General features: G+C 41.9%; 1 protein-coding gene across 2 annotated transcripts in view; it reads left to right on the top strand.

The window, feature by feature from the left end:
- Positions 1-10,228, top strand: part of RBPMS (RNA binding protein, mRNA processing factor) — a 163,825-nt gene extending 153,597 nt beyond the window's left edge. Inside the window, exons 7-8 of one of the 2 annotated variants that reach the window (XR_011363967.1) lie at positions 3,920-4,025; positions 7,454-10,228. The gene's annotated coding sequence lies outside the window, so the exon portion shown is untranslated. Of the gene's footprint in view, positions 1-3,919; positions 4,026-7,453 lie in introns of those variants that run through there. The other variant, XM_069978054.1, reaches the window with a different exon arrangement.
- Positions 10,229-17,375: the final 7,147 nt, after the last annotated feature.

Raw genomic sequence — 17,375 nt, 5'->3', positions numbered from 1 at the left:
TTTGTAAAATACTTCTGTTTAGAAAATCTCCAGTCTTCCATTACTTATTAGCAGCTGTATGTCCTGCAGGAAGTGGTGTAGTTTTTCCAGTCTGACACAGTGCTCTCTGCTTCCACCTCTGTCCATATCAGGAACTGTTCAGAGCAGTAGCAAATTCCCATAGAAATCCCTTTCCTGCAGTTCATGACACAGAAACACTGATCAGGAGACGTCAGGAAACCATCAGTGTTCGGAGTAAAAAAAAACAAAAAAACAATTATACTCATCTGATGCAGGCTGCAGCGGTTCTCCACTTTGGTGCTGCTTGCATACAAGTGAAGTCACCCATGGGTCACAGCACTGGGGGGTCGGGAATTGCAGCTTCTTGTGGCTGAACGGTATAATGCCAAACTATTATGTATGAGCCCAGCCTTATAGGAAATGTGTCTCACTGGGATGTTCTCATTATTTTACTGTTCAAGGCTGGATTCACACACAGTATATTTCAGGCAGAATTTGGTCCTCATGTCAGGTCCTCTATGAAAACACAGAAAGGCTCTGTTCACATAATGTTGAAATTGAGTGGATGGCCGTCATTTAATGGCAAATATTTGGGGTTATTTTAAAACAACGGCCGTTGTATTGAAATAATGGCAGTTACTTACTGTTATATAGCGGCCATCCACTCAATTTCAACATTGTGTGAACAGATCCTTTCTGTGTTTTCAATCCACTCCTGGTTTTGGTTGCAATGAGGACCTGACATGAGGACCAAATACTGCCTGAAATATACTGTGTGTGAACCCAGCCTAAGGCTATGTTCACACTGCGTAAAACTACGGCCGTAGTTCTTGCCGCAGAACTACGGCCGTAGTTTTGCGGGGTGGGACATAGCCTATGTGCAATGGGATCCCGGCCGTAGCGTACACACATCGTATACGCTCCGGCCGGGATCTGTGCGGCGCCGGAAAAAACTGACAGGCGCACTGTGGGCTATGGGAAGCTCTGATGTAGGCCACGCTGATGCGCCCGCATCAAAGCCCTACGGCCAGAAAGATCATCCAGCCATTACTTAAAGGACAAGTGCCATGAAAAACTTTTTCCCAGTAATTGAAGCACATTACAAAGTTATATAACTGTGTAATATGCTTCAATCACCTATCTGCCTCCCTTCCCTGTCTTTTCCCCCCTCCACCCCCCACCAGGAAGTGTAAGAAACTCACACAGACCTAATGAATGTTGTCACCGTCACCAGGCAGCTCCTTCTTGTGAGGATGAGTCATTAGCAGAAGGGCTGCTCTAGGTCCTGTTCAGGGGCGTAACTAGAAATGGCTGGGCCCCATAGCGAACTTTTGAATGGGGCCCCTCCTGCAGTCACGGCAATAATATTAATACAATACAGGAGAGAAAAAAGCGCTGCACCTCACACCTATGGCTGACACTAGTGCTTCTCGGCTGCATAAAAAACATCAGAATTTTGTGTATGAATTGATCAAGCCACACTGCCCCATGTACCCTGTGCAGGTATCTGATACACATGGGTCCCTACACTAAGTCCACACCGTGCCGGTCAGTGACCACCACCCCCGCAATAATATTAATAGTACTACTTATATACTTACATCCAGCCAGGATAACAGTGTGTGTGTTATATACAGCCAGGACAACAGCGTGTGTATTATATACAGCCAGAACAGCAGTGTGTGTGTGTGTGTTGTATACAGCCAGAACAGGGAGGGGGGGGGTGTTATATACAGCCAGGACGGGGGGGGGGGGTTGATATATACAGCCAGGCCAGGGAGAGGGGGGGGAGGTGTTATATACAGCCAGGACAGGGGGGATGATATATAAACAGCCAGAACAGGGAGAGAGGGGGGTGCTATATATAGCCAGGACAGGGGGGGGGGTTATATACAGCCAGGACAGGGAGAGGGGGGTGCTATATATAGCCAGGACAGGGGGGGGTTATATACAGCCAGGACAGGAGAGGGGGTATATACAGCCAGGGCAGGAGAGGGGGTATATACAGCCAGGACAGGAGAGGGGGTATATACAGCCAGGACAGGAGAGGGGGTATATACAGCCAGGACAGGAGAGGGGGTATATACAGCCAGGACAGGGGGGGGTTATATACAGTCAGGACATGGAGAGGGGGTGTTATATACAGCCAGGACAGGGAGAGGGGGTGTTATATACAGCCAGGACAGGGGGGGGGTATATACAGCCAGGAAAGGAGAGGGGGTATATACAGCCAGGACAGGGGGGTATATACAGCCAGAGGAAGTCCCCGCTCTGCTCACCCTGCAGTATCATAGGAGTCAGGAAACAGGAAGTTGGGAAGAAGGGGATGGGGGGCCCGGCCGGCTTCACTACACACTATTCTCCCGGGTTAGCAGATGTCAGAACAAAGGTCCTGAACAGCTAACCGGGAACATGACAGCATGCCCGGGCCCCCTGATGTGCCGGGCCCCGTAGCAGCGGCTATGGCTGCTACTGCAGTAGTTCCGCCCCTGGTCCTGTTACAGCAGCCCCCCTCCCCAGTCCAAGTGATGGCTTGCAGTTGTTCAGCCAATGGGAGCTGAGCAAGCTGAGTCACCTGACAAGGCAGGGGAGGGGGGGCTGCTGTAACAGGAGAAGGAGCTGAGAGAAGAGCTTGGTGATGGTGACGACAGTAATTAGGTCTGTGTGAGGTAGGACACTTCCTGGTGGGGGGTGGAGGGGGGAAAAGACAGGGAAGGGAGGCAGATAGGTGATTGAAGCATATTACACAGTTATATAACTTTGTAATGTGCTTCAATTACTGGGAAAAAGTTTTTCATGGCACTTGTCCTTAAAGTACCAGCCGAGATGATCCGGCCAGAGATCGGCCGTTCCGTTACCTGGCCAGGGTCACGGAACGTCTGGTCTCATACGTAGTGTGAACATAGCCTTACTCTGTATCTAGAGGATACCACCTTCTGTAATAGATAGCCCTATGTGTTATGCTGGAGCCCTCTCTGCTGTGTCCTGAGCATACTATGCAGTGGTTGAAATACAACTTCCAATATGAAATTATCAAAGCATTCTGGGAGTTGTACTTTTACAATAACTAGAGTGCCAAAGGCTTACAGATTTTAGTATACGTCTACAGTTTTAATAGAACAGATTGTACGTCTGGGGACTAAACAGAACTGCACATTTTATGCCAAAAATATTGACACATACAACATAAGAATATTATATAAATAGTATCTAAGCCAAAATCCTGTTATCTACTGATTAAAATACACACGAGCCAGGAGGAAGACTTGAAATCTTAAATGGGTATTCTGGAGATAAAAAATGTTTTCAAATCAACTGGTATCAGAAAGTTATACAGATTTGTAAATTACTTCTATTTAAAAATCTCCAGTCTACGAGTACTTATCAGCTGCTGCATATCCTGCAGGAAGTGGTGTATTCTTTTCAGTCTGACACAGTGCTCTCTGCTGCCACCTCTGTCCATGTCAGGAACTGTCCAGAGCAGGAGAGGTTTTCTATGGGGATTTGCTACTGCTCTGGACAGTTCCTGACATGGACAGAGGTGGCAGTAGAGAGCACTGTGTCAGACTGAAAAGACTGCACCATTTCCTGCAAAATATACAACAGCTGATAAGTACTGGAAGACTGTTTTTTTTTTTTTTTTTTTTTTCAAATTCAAAAAGAGATTTTCAAGTAATTTACAAATCTGTATAACTTATGACATCAGTTGCCAAATCAACTGAAACATTTTTTTCTCTGCCACCAAAATATTTAAAGGGGGTATTCCAGTGGTGAGCACCTTTCTTGAGATTTAGGTAACATTTTTTTTTGGATGAGCTCAGGAATATGGCCATGTAAAGTTTGGTTTAGTTATATTAGTGATATTGACAAACTATTTTGTTGTTTTAAAATTGCAAGATTCAAGAATTTTTTTTTACAGGTACCAGGTGTGTGATGGCGGCTATAGTCTGTCTTACGGGTATTGATGTACAATTCATTGTTGGCCACTGGAGTCTCAGGCTATTCATCAAAACAACAGTGTGCTGGTAAGTTTACAGACCCCTCGGGAATACACTGGAAAGGCATACTGGATATGAGTCATGATTTCCATACTTCCTCTATCCCAATGCATCTGTGTATGTTATATGACCTAAGAATTCTGACTTTAAACAATGTACTGATGAGTTGTATTGTACTAACTTGAGTAGGGCGTGCCTATACAATAGCCATAGAGCAGAATATTGTTTTAATAAACCAAACTACCACCCAAAACAAAACAACACATGTGTAAAAAGAAAAAAATCACTAGTGAAGATAGACAGATGAACTGTAATGTATAATTCTGTGGTACTCGACTGGTGCCGTGCTATGGTGTCACGTGTGACGCCACTTCTGTGGTGGTTGGCCGGTTGTGTTGCACAGCTCAGCCAGTGATGTGTTGTGACCCCAGTGCTAGTCCAGCACAGAGGTGTAATGTTAGTACCTGCCTTGTAGAGTGTGGCTGGCTGTACTTCCCAAAATTATTGGTGACCTGTTGGATTGTGATAGGTCGCTTGGGCTCCTGTCACGGTAGTCCTGAGTGGCAATTGAACCCACCAGGACTATCAGTATTGCCAGCCACAGAAAGGGGAAAAATGACCCAACGTGTGTGGCGAATGTGTATAGGTGCTGGTGCAGAGAAAGAGATGATGAGTCCCAGTGAATAAATAGAACAGTGTTACTGTGCAGTCTCTGAATTATAAAGAACACTTTGGTAGCAAATAGATAATCATTGTACAGGTAATAGTGCTCAAATGGATCTGTGCTGCCAAGATACTTGAAAGTGTTGAATACAGTTGAGGTACTTTTAGCGGTGCTTGTCAAGTTTAGAGTAGAGTGGAGCAGCGTAGAGGAGAGGAGTTTGTCAAAGGAGTCCCAACCCAAAGTAGCACTGTTCTCTTTTGGAACTTTATAGAAATACTTGAGACTTGAGGGTGAGAAGTTTACTTGTACCTTTTTTTAGACTGATGTCTGACCACCTTCTGCCCTATAGTATCGAGTTTCTCATCATAATAGGGTGATACAAACCCCAGCCGTGGTTATCTGGGTGAAGCTAAGTGTCCAAGGGTGTCCCGGTCTCACCTGCCCTGCGCGATAGAATACATAGACCTTCCAGTATCTTTGTTCTATCCAGGCTAGTTCCTTTCTATACCAGAACCACTTTGTAGAGTGGTTCTCGACGTGGGCTGAGTTTATCCCCGACTCTCCTCCCTTTGTGGTGTCTAGCACTGCGTAGTAGCTACAGTGGATAGACTGGAGAAACTGAGTGTCTCTGTTTGCTTCATACACTTGTGTACTTAACTCACTTCACACTGTCTACACACTTAACTGACTTCCTGTCCACACAGGGCTAATTAGCTACTTCCCTGGGGGCTGTGTGTGTGGAGAGAGCAGGGATAGGTAGAAGGAGCGAGAGTATCCCCTATAGGCCAGCACAGACCACATGGTACAATAACAACCGTAACCCTTTGCCTGTTTCAGCGGTGCAACACATAAGAGTTTAGAAATAACACTGACACCTAGTGGTGAAACTAGAGAATGCTACCTTTAGCTCAACTGAACTGAAGAGATAACTTAACGACAGGTGCCCAGGGAATTTAACTGTGGGATATCACACTAACATGTCGTCTCATGTAGCTTAGTGTGAACAATCACTTTTTAAGAAAACATCAGCTTATCTATAGGAATTCAAATTCCCTGTACCAGTGGCTGAAGAAGGTGAATGCAGCCCTAGGGAGTCCTGGAAAACATGGATACAACCATAGGCCATAGGCTGTATCCACCAGGTCTCCCTGGGCTGCATCCAACTTCTTCAGACACTTGTATTGAAATACAGAGTGTTCCGGGTTTGGACTGACTGACCCTTAACAGTCCATATTGATTATTCAGATGTCAGCAGTATACTGCTGGCAGAAGGGGTTAACCAGCAGAGTATTTATCACCAATGTCAGCCCCAAGAGAGGTTGAAAGATTTATACTTTGTTATAAAACAGAATATTCTTTAAGAAGCCTGACAAAGTGAAGCAAGATGCGCTTAAGTGCGCCGAGAATTTACCTCATACTCACAAATTACAGGGATACTCCGAGTTCCTTGAGCTTTACACAATTTACTTAATGATTCTCATGATTTAGTCTAAGAAATTGGGTGCCAAAGAAAGACTTGACAGATTATGATGCAGCTGCAGGTTAGAGCAGATCCCTGTGTAAAGTTTCCGATGATTCACCAGATTGATGACCCTACATCTCTCCCCTTTTGGGGGCTACACATAGAGTAATCAGTAACCAGCAGTCTTCTAGCTTATGGATATCATTTACTATAAAGGGCTGAGCTACACAGTTCACTGAAACTCTTCTTAGAGGTGGCTTATAAGTTCTGGAACCTTAAAGAGGAAGTCCCAAGGAAACTGAAATCAGCAGGTAGAGGGGGGTGAGAGAAAATACCCGTCCCTGTGCCTCCATTGCGCCGGGTACCGTTCACAGCAGCCGGCTGTCACCTTCTGCTCTTCCAGCAGCAATACCACGGCCTGGCTGAGCGAGCAATCGCAGTGAATGGGGCTGTTTGACGTGATTCAAGAAAGTGTGCAGCTTTCTCAGAACCCAAACGCTCAGCATTTAACTCCCTACATCTGAAGAAGATGGTGACAGTCTGAGGACCACCAGGAAAACATGGATACAGCCTATGGCCTATGACTGTATCCAGATTTTCCAGGACTCCCTAGGGTGGTATCCAACTTTTCCAGACATGAGTAGTTAAACATTGAGGGTCCGTGTTTGAGGAAGTTGTAAAACCCACACACTTTCATGAAGTTTGATCATTACTAGATATGCGGTCTTTCCTATTACACTGCTTATGAATCCCATCTGTAGATAATCTCATGTGAAGATGATAAGGGGCAGGTATGTGTTATATTCTGTTTTTATTTAGTTTATGATACAGATAAAGGGAATCTGTCAACTGGATTTCAGCCGACACTGCTAAACATGTCTTTATCAGAGATCCTGCTGGGGCTGCTGGGAGCATTTCAGTAATGTATACTTACCCCCGCTGCTGCCAGATCCCCAGCCACCCACTCTCCTGAGTGATGTTCTGCTCCCTCCGGAAATGGACACACAACATAGACTCTAGACTCTATACTGAGTAGCCATTTCCAGTGGGAGTATGTCATTAAAACACTGACAGCGTCAGAGAGAAGGTGGCCCAGGATCTGGCAGCGCCAGAGGACCAGGACAAGTAAGTATACTTAACTGACATGGCCCCGGCAGGATGTCCAATTATTTTATTATCCCGGACAACCCCTTTAAAGGATGATTTCTTATCTAGTATCTGAGCCCTCAATGTTCTTATAAATGGGACTTTGGGCTGAATTTTGGGTAAAGGTTTCTCTCTGTACACCATTGCTTCCTAACATAACATTTTCACTTTTTTCAAACGCAGGCTACAACCACCGAAGATAACCTATCAGCGTTACATCACGATTCCTTCAAGATCCGACCAAGCCTCCATCACACATCTGCCTTGTCAAACTGACATTAAATATAAGTGAATCCCCCCCTTCCCCTTGTACACTGTAAAGAACTGCAAGTGCCTTATCTGAAAGCTTGGCTTGCCATTCTTTCATTGTGGTCTAGTTCATGCTTTCAACCCTAAGAGAACCATTCGGGGGCATGTAACTAGTAGTCTCCGTCCCAAGAAATCTACTGTCTTCAGAGACTATAGTTTAATGGATGACTATTTTTTCAATATTTGTAATTAAAGGAAAAAAATCTATTTTTAAGCTGCATGTTTCTGAAGATTAAGATGTTACCATGTTTATAGGAAGAAAAACTAAAAACTTAACTGTATTTTGAAGATATGGAGATTCTGTCCGTGCTATATGTGGGAGCTGTATATATTTCATGCACTAGATCAGCTTTTCCCCAGTATTATTTGTCCTTCTATCTATATAACAGCAGAGGAGCTTATCAGAATAGGAAGCAATTTCTAGTTGTACTTAATATTATAAAAAAGAAGCGGTTTATTTAATAAGAGCGGATTCTCTGTGAGTCTGTTGTATGTGAATTATGTTGTACTGCAAACCCATGGAAAGTGCAGTTAATAGATTTCCTTTACCCGTCCCCCCGTGCTGTGCGTCACCCCAGATTAGGCTGGCACATTACTTGTTATTCTCCATTCTGGCTTTTATAGGTTGTAATATAATTGACACACGTTTCCACTTTTGTCTTTGAATTTGGTGTATTGCTGAATATTTTGTACAATTGAATCTATTCAACTTTATTGCCCACTTTTCAACCTTGTAAATGGCAGAGCGTTGACTTTTACAATAGGATAAGTGACAAAAAGTCCAGAAAAATAGTCCTTTGGTAACTACTTTATCCCTTAGTCCTAAGAACCCCTGCCTTCATAAAAGTGAATTAAAGTAAAGTACAACTAGATTGCGTCAATAAAGATTACCATAGAACTTGATCGGTGCCGCCATGTACATTGTAACAGTGCTGTCCATTCCGGTTCCCGAGATCTCCTCCGGTTTGTATATCTGGAAATGTGCTAGTGGACACTGGATGCTAGTGCACCAAACTAGCACATTTGCAGATACAAGCCAGAGGTAAACTTGATCAGGTTCTATGGAATTCTTTATTGACTCGATCTAGTGATACATTGGCTTTAAGATCCATATTATTGAGGGTATAATATAAGCTGATTAACATGGGCCTTCCATGTTCATACTGATCAATGAGAACCTATGTAGAACCCCCCTGTAGGGAGGAACAGCAAACAAGGGTATAGGGAATGCTCATGGAAAGGGCACCTCCTGATCATGTTTTTCTTTCAATATTTGGTCCTGCTCCTCCCCATCCCCATCCCAAAAAATAAAAAACACGTGCAGCAATACTAGTATCCCGCCTAAGGCTATGTTCACCCTACGTAAGTACTGTAGTGATCACGGCCGTTGTTGATCACAGTTGTGATTTATACAGTACTTACATAGTCCTGCACCTGAGGGAATCCCGGCAGGAGTGTATACACTGGTAGAACAATGACTTGGGAGTGGACATCCAAGAGAAATATAGCAGTGCTGATGCAGTGTCTCTGCCTGTCAGAAGAGGAGACTGCCAGTCCAGTTAGTTGTTCACCCTCTACGTCAGCCAAGAGGTCTTGCTGTGCACAGAGATAGTAAAGCAGCACTAAATAAAAAAAATTAATTAGACTTTTTGGAAAATAGATGTGCAAATTTAAAAGATTTTCAGATTTTTTAGTTTGATTGGAATAAACCCAATAAAGCATAAATTAATAGTGGCCACCTGCCTTTTAGAATGCGAGCAATGGCTCACATTTCAACTTGTAACCTGTATAGTTTCACTAGCACGAGATGAAAATTAATTTTGTTGTCTATCTATAAACCACAGAGATGAGCGAACTTGATGAGATGAGCATGCTGGGTCTGATCGTTCGGGATTTGAATATTGGTGGCTGAAGAAGTTGGATGCAGCCCTGAGGAGACCCGGAAAATGGCCTATGGCTGTATCTATGTTTTCCAGGAAGCCTTAGGGCTGCATCCAAATGAAAGGAAATGCCAGATGCTCCGGTTTGGATGAACCCAAGTGTGTCTGAGGATTCTCCTCTCGAATAAACAGTAAAGGAAGTTTTTTAACTGCACTATTTATTTTGTTAGAGATTTCTTGCAAATGTTTTAAACTGTTTTTTAGCCAGTCTGGACCAAAGCAAGCGCATGAGAGACATGTGTTTTGTTTTTTGTTTTTTTAATAAGTTGTCAATGTGAGGATCTCCAGCTATTCCTAAACTGCCAGCTGATAAACTGTGAGATTGCTGGCTCAACCACACTTTTAGCAACATTTTCTATAAAAAATCCAAGTATAAGGTTTGTGTAGCCCTAGGCCACTACTTGCCTGCAACCAGCCTAAGTGTTTGCTATAGGACCTATGGTGAGGGCATCTTTGCCTCTGTTCCTTCCACTGTTTTGCTGCTAAAATTCCGCAGGGTGCAGGGTCAAAGTATTGATGGCCTCAGACTAAAGTATCTACAGCATTCTTTCTTAGTTTATGGGATCATTTTGATCAGGAATGACTAGAGATGAGCGAACCGGGTTCGGGTTCGAGTCCATCCGAACCCGAACTTTCGGCATTTGATTAGCTGGGGCTGCTGAACTTGGATAAAGCTCTAAGGTTGTCTGGAAAACATGGATACAGCCAATGACTATATGCATGATTTCCACATAGCCTTAGGGCTTTATCCAACTTCAGCAGCCACCGCTAATCACATGCTGAAAGTTCGGGTTCGGATGGACTCGAGCATGCTCCAGGTTCGCTCATCTCTAGTAATGACTCAATAAATGATCTACTGTTTGGGCATGGGAGATCCATGCTTTACAATGTTGTCTACTGATTATTAGTTACGTCCCTGTTGATATTTTTTACACAGGCATGCAATTACCAATGGAGTATGGGGATGATGTGGGGCTGTGCAAGGACGCAAGTGAGCACCGATCAGCAAGATTGATACTAGTACTGAATCGAGCGGCCAGGTTGCACAAACTATCATGGTATTGTTTGTGTGCCCATTTAAATCTATTGCTATTGGCCACACATCCCATATTTACACAAGGAGATGTGCAGCCGATATCAATGGATTTTAAAGCCCGTACAAAAGATGTGATCAGCCAAGTATCGGGCGTTTACCTGTTCCTCAGCTGATCGCTGTCACTTTTACATAGGACGGTTATCAGCTGCAGGAGTGTTTACAGCAACACCCCTTGCCAGTAACTGGCCTGTGTAAAAGTGCCTTAAGCCCATAATGACCTCTAGACCACATCATATAGCATTTGTGCTTGCAACAGGCCAACAAATTTTTTTTCACAAAAACAGCTGTTCTTTTAGCACATGGATTGTGTCTGGTATTGCAGCTTTTCCCTATGTAGAATTAGGTGGTGCGATCTGCACTTTACAACATAACCCCCCCCTGATAAAATTATGTTCACAGGCTTGTAGTATAATTTACAGGTTGTTCGGAACAAAAAGAAATGACAAAATGTGTTGCAAAGGGAAGTCATAATAGTTATTACCTCCTTTGGGGTAAAGTGTCTTTATCAAATAGTTTCTGAGCTACAATTGAAGCAAACTCTACCCATCAGTGGTTATTCAGGGGTCTACAAAGGGCAATGTGGTTACAGGATGATTCCCTCCCTATTTGGTATACAGCTTGATCCCAGACTCCATGCTCTAAGCTGGATACAGCTCTAGGAAGTCCTGGAAAACATGGATACAGCCATAGGCCATGGGCTGTATCCATGTTTACCGATCAGCCATAGGGCTGCATCCAACTTCAGCCACTGGTATTCAAATTCCGCCTGCTCAGGTTTGACAAACCTCGAGGTTCACTGATCTCTAGTAGACTATAAACAGAAAGCCACTGAGGTCAATGAAACTCAATGTGAAGGTAGCGAGCAGAGATTACTCTTCACACCTAAACTTCTGGTCTGCTATACTAAATAGACAGTAGAAGCTCTCAAGAATTGGAAAGTAGGCTGCCCTTTTTTCCATAAACAGGGCCTATAACTATGGTTGTGCCCCATTAAAGTGAATGTAACTGGGCCGCAATACTATCCATGGTTTCTGGACCCAGACAACAGTGATTCCCCTCTGCTTCAGTAAGTGTCTATCTATTCCAAAATGTCTAGACCAAAAAGTCCTCTCTTTAACGTGGTTCTCTGTACTACCTTCTAGCTATTTATGAATATTTTAGAAATTTTTAAAATTAGGTAAACATTTAGGCTAAACACAATAATTTCAACAAAGAGAAACAAAACAGATTTTATAGGATTCAATCGGCATGTGATTTATGCTTCAGTAAGAGGTGAGGTCAGTCGTGTACAAGTCCAAAGATCATCCTAGGAAACAGCTGTACAGAAGATTATGTGTGGATGTGCGCATCTTACTCTTTGTACATAGATATATATATATATATATATATGGGTTTTGGTACTTGTTTAAGAAAAAATATCTCTTTAAAATGTTAATAGTAAAAAAAAAAACGAAAAATTGGCCTTTAAGTGTGCCTTATAGGATTTATTGTGTCATAGTTTACATTTGGTGCTGAACATAGCATGCCAAATAACTACATTTAAAGGGGAACTCCAGTGATTTTTTTTTCTTTTAAATCAACTGGTACCAGAAAGTTATATATATTTGTAATTTACTTCTATTTAAAAATCTCCAGTCTTTCAGTACTTATCAGCTGCTGTATGTTCTGCAGGAAGTGGTGTTTTCTCTCCATTGTGACACAGTGCTCTCTGCTGCCACCTCTGTCCGTGTCAGAGCAGTCAAAAATCCCCATAGAAAAAACCTTCAGTTCCTGACTCAGACAGAGGTGACAGCAAATAGCACTGTGTTAGACTGGAACTAATGCACCACTTCCTGCAGGACATACAGCAGCTGATAAGTACTAGAAGACTTGGGATTTTTAAATAGAAGTGATTTATAAATCTATATAACTTTCTGGTACCAGTTAATTTGAAAAAAAATATATATATTTTTTGCCGTAATTGCCATTTAATGCACCCTGCATTGATCTATTCTTTATCCATTCAACTTGATTAATAAAAGTTTAGAATATTTGTAGACCATTATCTAGATCTCAATAATCAATACAGTACTTCATATGGATGAGAAAATCTTACCTGTGAAAGTCCATATTTTGGAGTAAATGTATATAATGTTACATTATGTACTAAAGGTCAGCATACTTTTATATGAGCTCCATACTGTCTTTCATATGGCTACTGTGTGATTTACTATGTATTGTCAGTTATAAAACTGCTGACCCTTGTCTTGGGTAAAGGAGATGAAGTTATACACTTCTCACCTCTCCATTATTTTTTAATCTCTATTGACTTTATAAGGGAAAATTTGCACATAAAGTGCATCCAAACACACCTGTATCCAAACAAGAGGAAGCACATGGAGGTATAGAAACTTTTATAGGTCCTCATTCTAGACAGTGGGCTTAGAAAGTTTTAAAGATTTGTAATTTACTTCTGTTTAAAAATCTCTAGTCTTCCAGTACTTATCAGCTTATGTATGTCCTGCAGGATGTGGTGAATTCTTTCCAGTCTGAAACAGTGCTCTCTGCTGCTACCTCTGTCCATTTCAAGAACTGTCCAGAGCAGGAGAGGTTTTCTATGGGGATTTGCTACTGCTCTGGACAGTTCCTGACATGGACAGAGGTGGCAGCAGAGGGCACTGTGTCAGACTGGAAAGAACACATCACATCCCGTAGGACATACAGCAGCTAACAAGTACTTGAGTTTTTAAATATACGTAAATTACAAATCTATATAACTTTCTGCCATTTTGCCGGAGTTCCCCTTTAATATTCATAAAACACTTGTTATGCTAAGCTTTAACTCCAGCTTGAAAGATGATTAGATAATATGCGGCTATGAGCAATTCAAGCTCATTGTTTTAATATGAAATTGCCTGTAATATGTTAAGATCAGTAATATGTCACTGACATCATATTATTCGGCCTTTGTAATTGATAAAGTGGAATAGAAGTTTATTCTGGGATTCACTTTTTAGCTCTTAGTTCATACATACGGTAGATGCCAGATCATGATTCATCATTTTGTGTCCATTCGTTCTGTTTCCTTGGTTACACATACTGTATAAGAAACACGATAGCAATTTATACTCAATTAGGGAAACTTGTTGGTGCTGGAAGTCTTGGGGATGGAGTAGCAGTCGTGTCTAATTATAGTAATCCCCATATGGTATGAAGCTCATCACTGTGCAGTGAAATACATGGCATGAATGAACTGCAATATTCATTGCCTTGTTTGCAGATGGAGGAGAAAATGTAGTGTAGTCCGTCTGTCCAGTATCACTTTCATTGCCGTCCATTGCCGAATAATACAAAAAAAATATGCAAGTTCCATGGTTGTCCATCTACAAACTTATTTTGGTGAAAAATAGATAATATCATTATTTATCACTTGAATTTACTTTAGAAATGAGCAGTAATTTGCTTTGTAATATATTTATAATAATGCATATAGGATAGCCATAGGATATACCACAGATGTCCACTACTACTCCTCTAAACCATTGGCTGTCTTTATTGAAGTCTATGGCGTGACAAATACAGCATTGTTGGAATAATCGTTCAACAGACTACTAGAATGTAGACATTAGGAATATTAGGGATTACAGATGAGCGAACCTCGAGCATGCTCGAGTCGATCCGAACCCGAACGTTCGGTATTTGATTAGCGGTGGCTGCTGAACTTGGATAAAGCTCTAAGGTTGTCTGGAAAACATGGATACAGCCAATTACTATATATCCATGTTTTCCACATAGCCTTAGGGCTTTATCCAACTTCAGCAGCCCCCGCTAATCAAATGCCGAAAGTTCGGGTTCGGATCAACTCGAGCATGCTCCAGGTTCGCTCATCTCAATTAGGAATCTATCCAGCCATAAGGATGTTATAGAGGAGGACCCCCACTCAAGACCCCCTTTATGTGCCATAGCAGAGAGGTACTACAAGAAAGGCTATCCATATAAGTGGCTACTAGTGTTGAGTGGATCTGTCAAAATGATCGGGTTCGGCAATGTTATCCCAACCCGAACACTCACCATTTGATTCCATTCGGCTGCAGAAATTGGATGCTCCTCTAGGGAATCCTGGAAAACATGGGTACAGCCTAAGGCCATAAGCTGTATCTATGTTTTCCTGGCAGCCCTAGGGCGGCATACAACTTCTGCAGCTCAGTAAATCAAATGGCAAGTGTTCAGGTTGGGATTAGAGATGATCAAACAACGGGAAATCTTAGGTTCGATCACACTTAAACACTCTCAAGCCTTCTTCATTTGATTACCGGAGCCTACCAATGCCTCTATCCCTGTTTTCCAGGCGGTACTCGGGCTTGCTCCACCTTCCCCATGGAATGGAAAGGCATCGGGAATCGAATAAAGAAAGTTCGAAAATGTTCCTAAGATTTCCCAATGTTCGATCATCTCTAGTTGGAATAACATTGCCAAACCTGATCATTTTGACAGATCTGCCCAACAGTCTACCTGTTTGATGCAAAGATTTTGCTATTTTAACATGCCCACCCTGTAGATCAGTGATGCCGCCTCAAGCCCATATACTCTGGCTCCAATATATATATAGTGTTGTCCTGAAATTAGTAGAAATCAAAATATTATACTAATATCAATCATTGATATTTGGCCTAAGGAAATATTTCTATGCTCTTGGCAGTAGGGTGTCCTTTCCTGGTCATTCCCTTTGAATTACAAGACTAGCCCGGAGCATGGAAAGAAGAACAAGCACCAGGCCCTTGTATCCTGGGTGGCAATATCTGGCACCATTATGGGGACCTATCTTGATCTTTGTAATGGGGGCCCTTCCCTTATATGTACAATACTGCAGCTGGAACTAATGCATATAAACATGGTGGGAGCTGTGCCATACAGAGGGAATGCCGCCATGTATGGCTGTAGGATTATTCCACACATCTATAGTGGTTGGAGAAGTAACCACAAAATGAGAAACATTCCTTAGCTGGAAACATTCTAGTCCATGATGGTATAAACCACTGAAGTGGGTGATGTTGGCATTGTTTGCCTCTGATATATGTTAGTGTTTTTATTTGATATATTTAATACAATTAATAATGGCTTTATTCTAGTTGCTTATAGACTGCCCCAATTTTCTGTGTTAATGTTATTAATATTGCCCTGTACTATAGTGTGTTTTATGCAGTTTGTGGTGGTTTGTGTGTGTGTGTGCCAGGATAACTTTCACAAGTTCCTTAAGTGTTCCTGTAAACCAGAACTTAATAATACTGAGTAAGGGCATCAAAATAGGAGTCAAATACATCATGGGGGGGGGGGGGGGGGGGGGATTTATTAGGCAATTTCCAACATCATTTTTTTCACCACCAAAAGGGCAGGGTTAAGGCTTGTGTACTATGGGCCTATTGTAAAAAATCTTTCCAATTTAGCTTTAAAATATAGGTTATGTATTCCTTGTTGGAATCAATGGATATTGATGGATTTCTCTTCATGTCCACAACTAGAGGCGAGAGAAATCCACTCTCTTTAGCCCAGTATAGCTTCTAAACATATTTAAAAGGGTCAATATAACAAAATAAAATTTTCTTTGTCTTTCAAATTTTTCAGGTGCAACGGAAGTGTTGATGAGACTTGCCGACTGGTTTGGAATCGGCAACGTTCTCTAAATCCGAACACTCAGCAAGTCCACTTAACACTATGCAACAACCAAAATTTTTTAAAAATTTCCTTTTTTTTTATTTCAAACAAATCATGGGCTACAAGGTGAAAATATAAATGATGAACTAATACAGTACATATTGGAAGCTTTGGGCCCAGACAGTTGGGCTGCCTCTTCTACATAAAGAGGACTGGGCTAAATGTTGTGATGCGTGGGGAGGCTCCATTTTGATTTTTACATGCAACCCCTCACCTTTACATATATATATATATAAGTATTAACCAACTTGTTACTGGTGAAACAAATATAGGGATAGCATAATAGTAAAAATATAGCAATACGTGTGAGGCCTTAGGTAAGAATATCTTCTCTTTCTACTATTATTTGGCATATGACCATCAGCCTTATACAATCCATCGTCCTTTAGGTGCATTCCTAGTATTTAGTTTTTATTTGTTATAGTATTTTTGCTTAATGGCTTTTCTTGTGCCTTTTGTAAATGGTTTATTTAAATGACAGATTACTGATTGCATTAAAGACAAGGGATATTGTTGCAATGTATAGCCAAATTTTATTTCTTGTTGTGTGTTTTGTGTGTATACCAACATAAAATGGTATCTGAAGCTTTAGAGTTGTTTAAAGGTACTTTTCTATTGTTATTTTTAAATAAAATATATTATTGTATGGTTTGCTTGTCTGTGTTCCTTATTTTTGTGCTTTCTATATACCATCCATTATATTATTAAAACCAGGCAACCAAAACCACCCTGACCCATCCAGACATGGACTCCACAAGAATTCTGAAGGAGAGGTCAGCAGTACATCCTTTACCACGCTTGAGTTAGTCTGATCCTGAACGCTCTGCATTTGAATACCGGTGGCTGAAGAAGTTGGATACAGCCTATGGCTTTGTCCCAGTTTTCCAGGATTCCCCAGGGCTACATCCAACTTCTGTATCCACCAGTATTCAAATGTCGAACGATTGGGCTCCAGTTCCGCTCATCTGTATATGGCAGCCTTTATAGACACACAGACACAATCCATGGACAGGTGCAGTGCTGTGAAGAATGCCACTGTAGGAGGAAACGATCAAGGGTTTCTCTTCTT

This window comes from Dendropsophus ebraccatus, chromosome 7, assembly GCF_027789765.1.
Source record: "Dendropsophus ebraccatus isolate aDenEbr1 chromosome 7, aDenEbr1.pat, whole genome shotgun sequence".
Classification (NCBI taxonomy): domain Eukaryota; kingdom Metazoa; phylum Chordata; class Amphibia; order Anura; family Hylidae; genus Dendropsophus; species Dendropsophus ebraccatus.
Note: the sequence above shows the minus strand (reverse complement) of the source record. Positions and strands in the feature narration are given on the sequence as shown.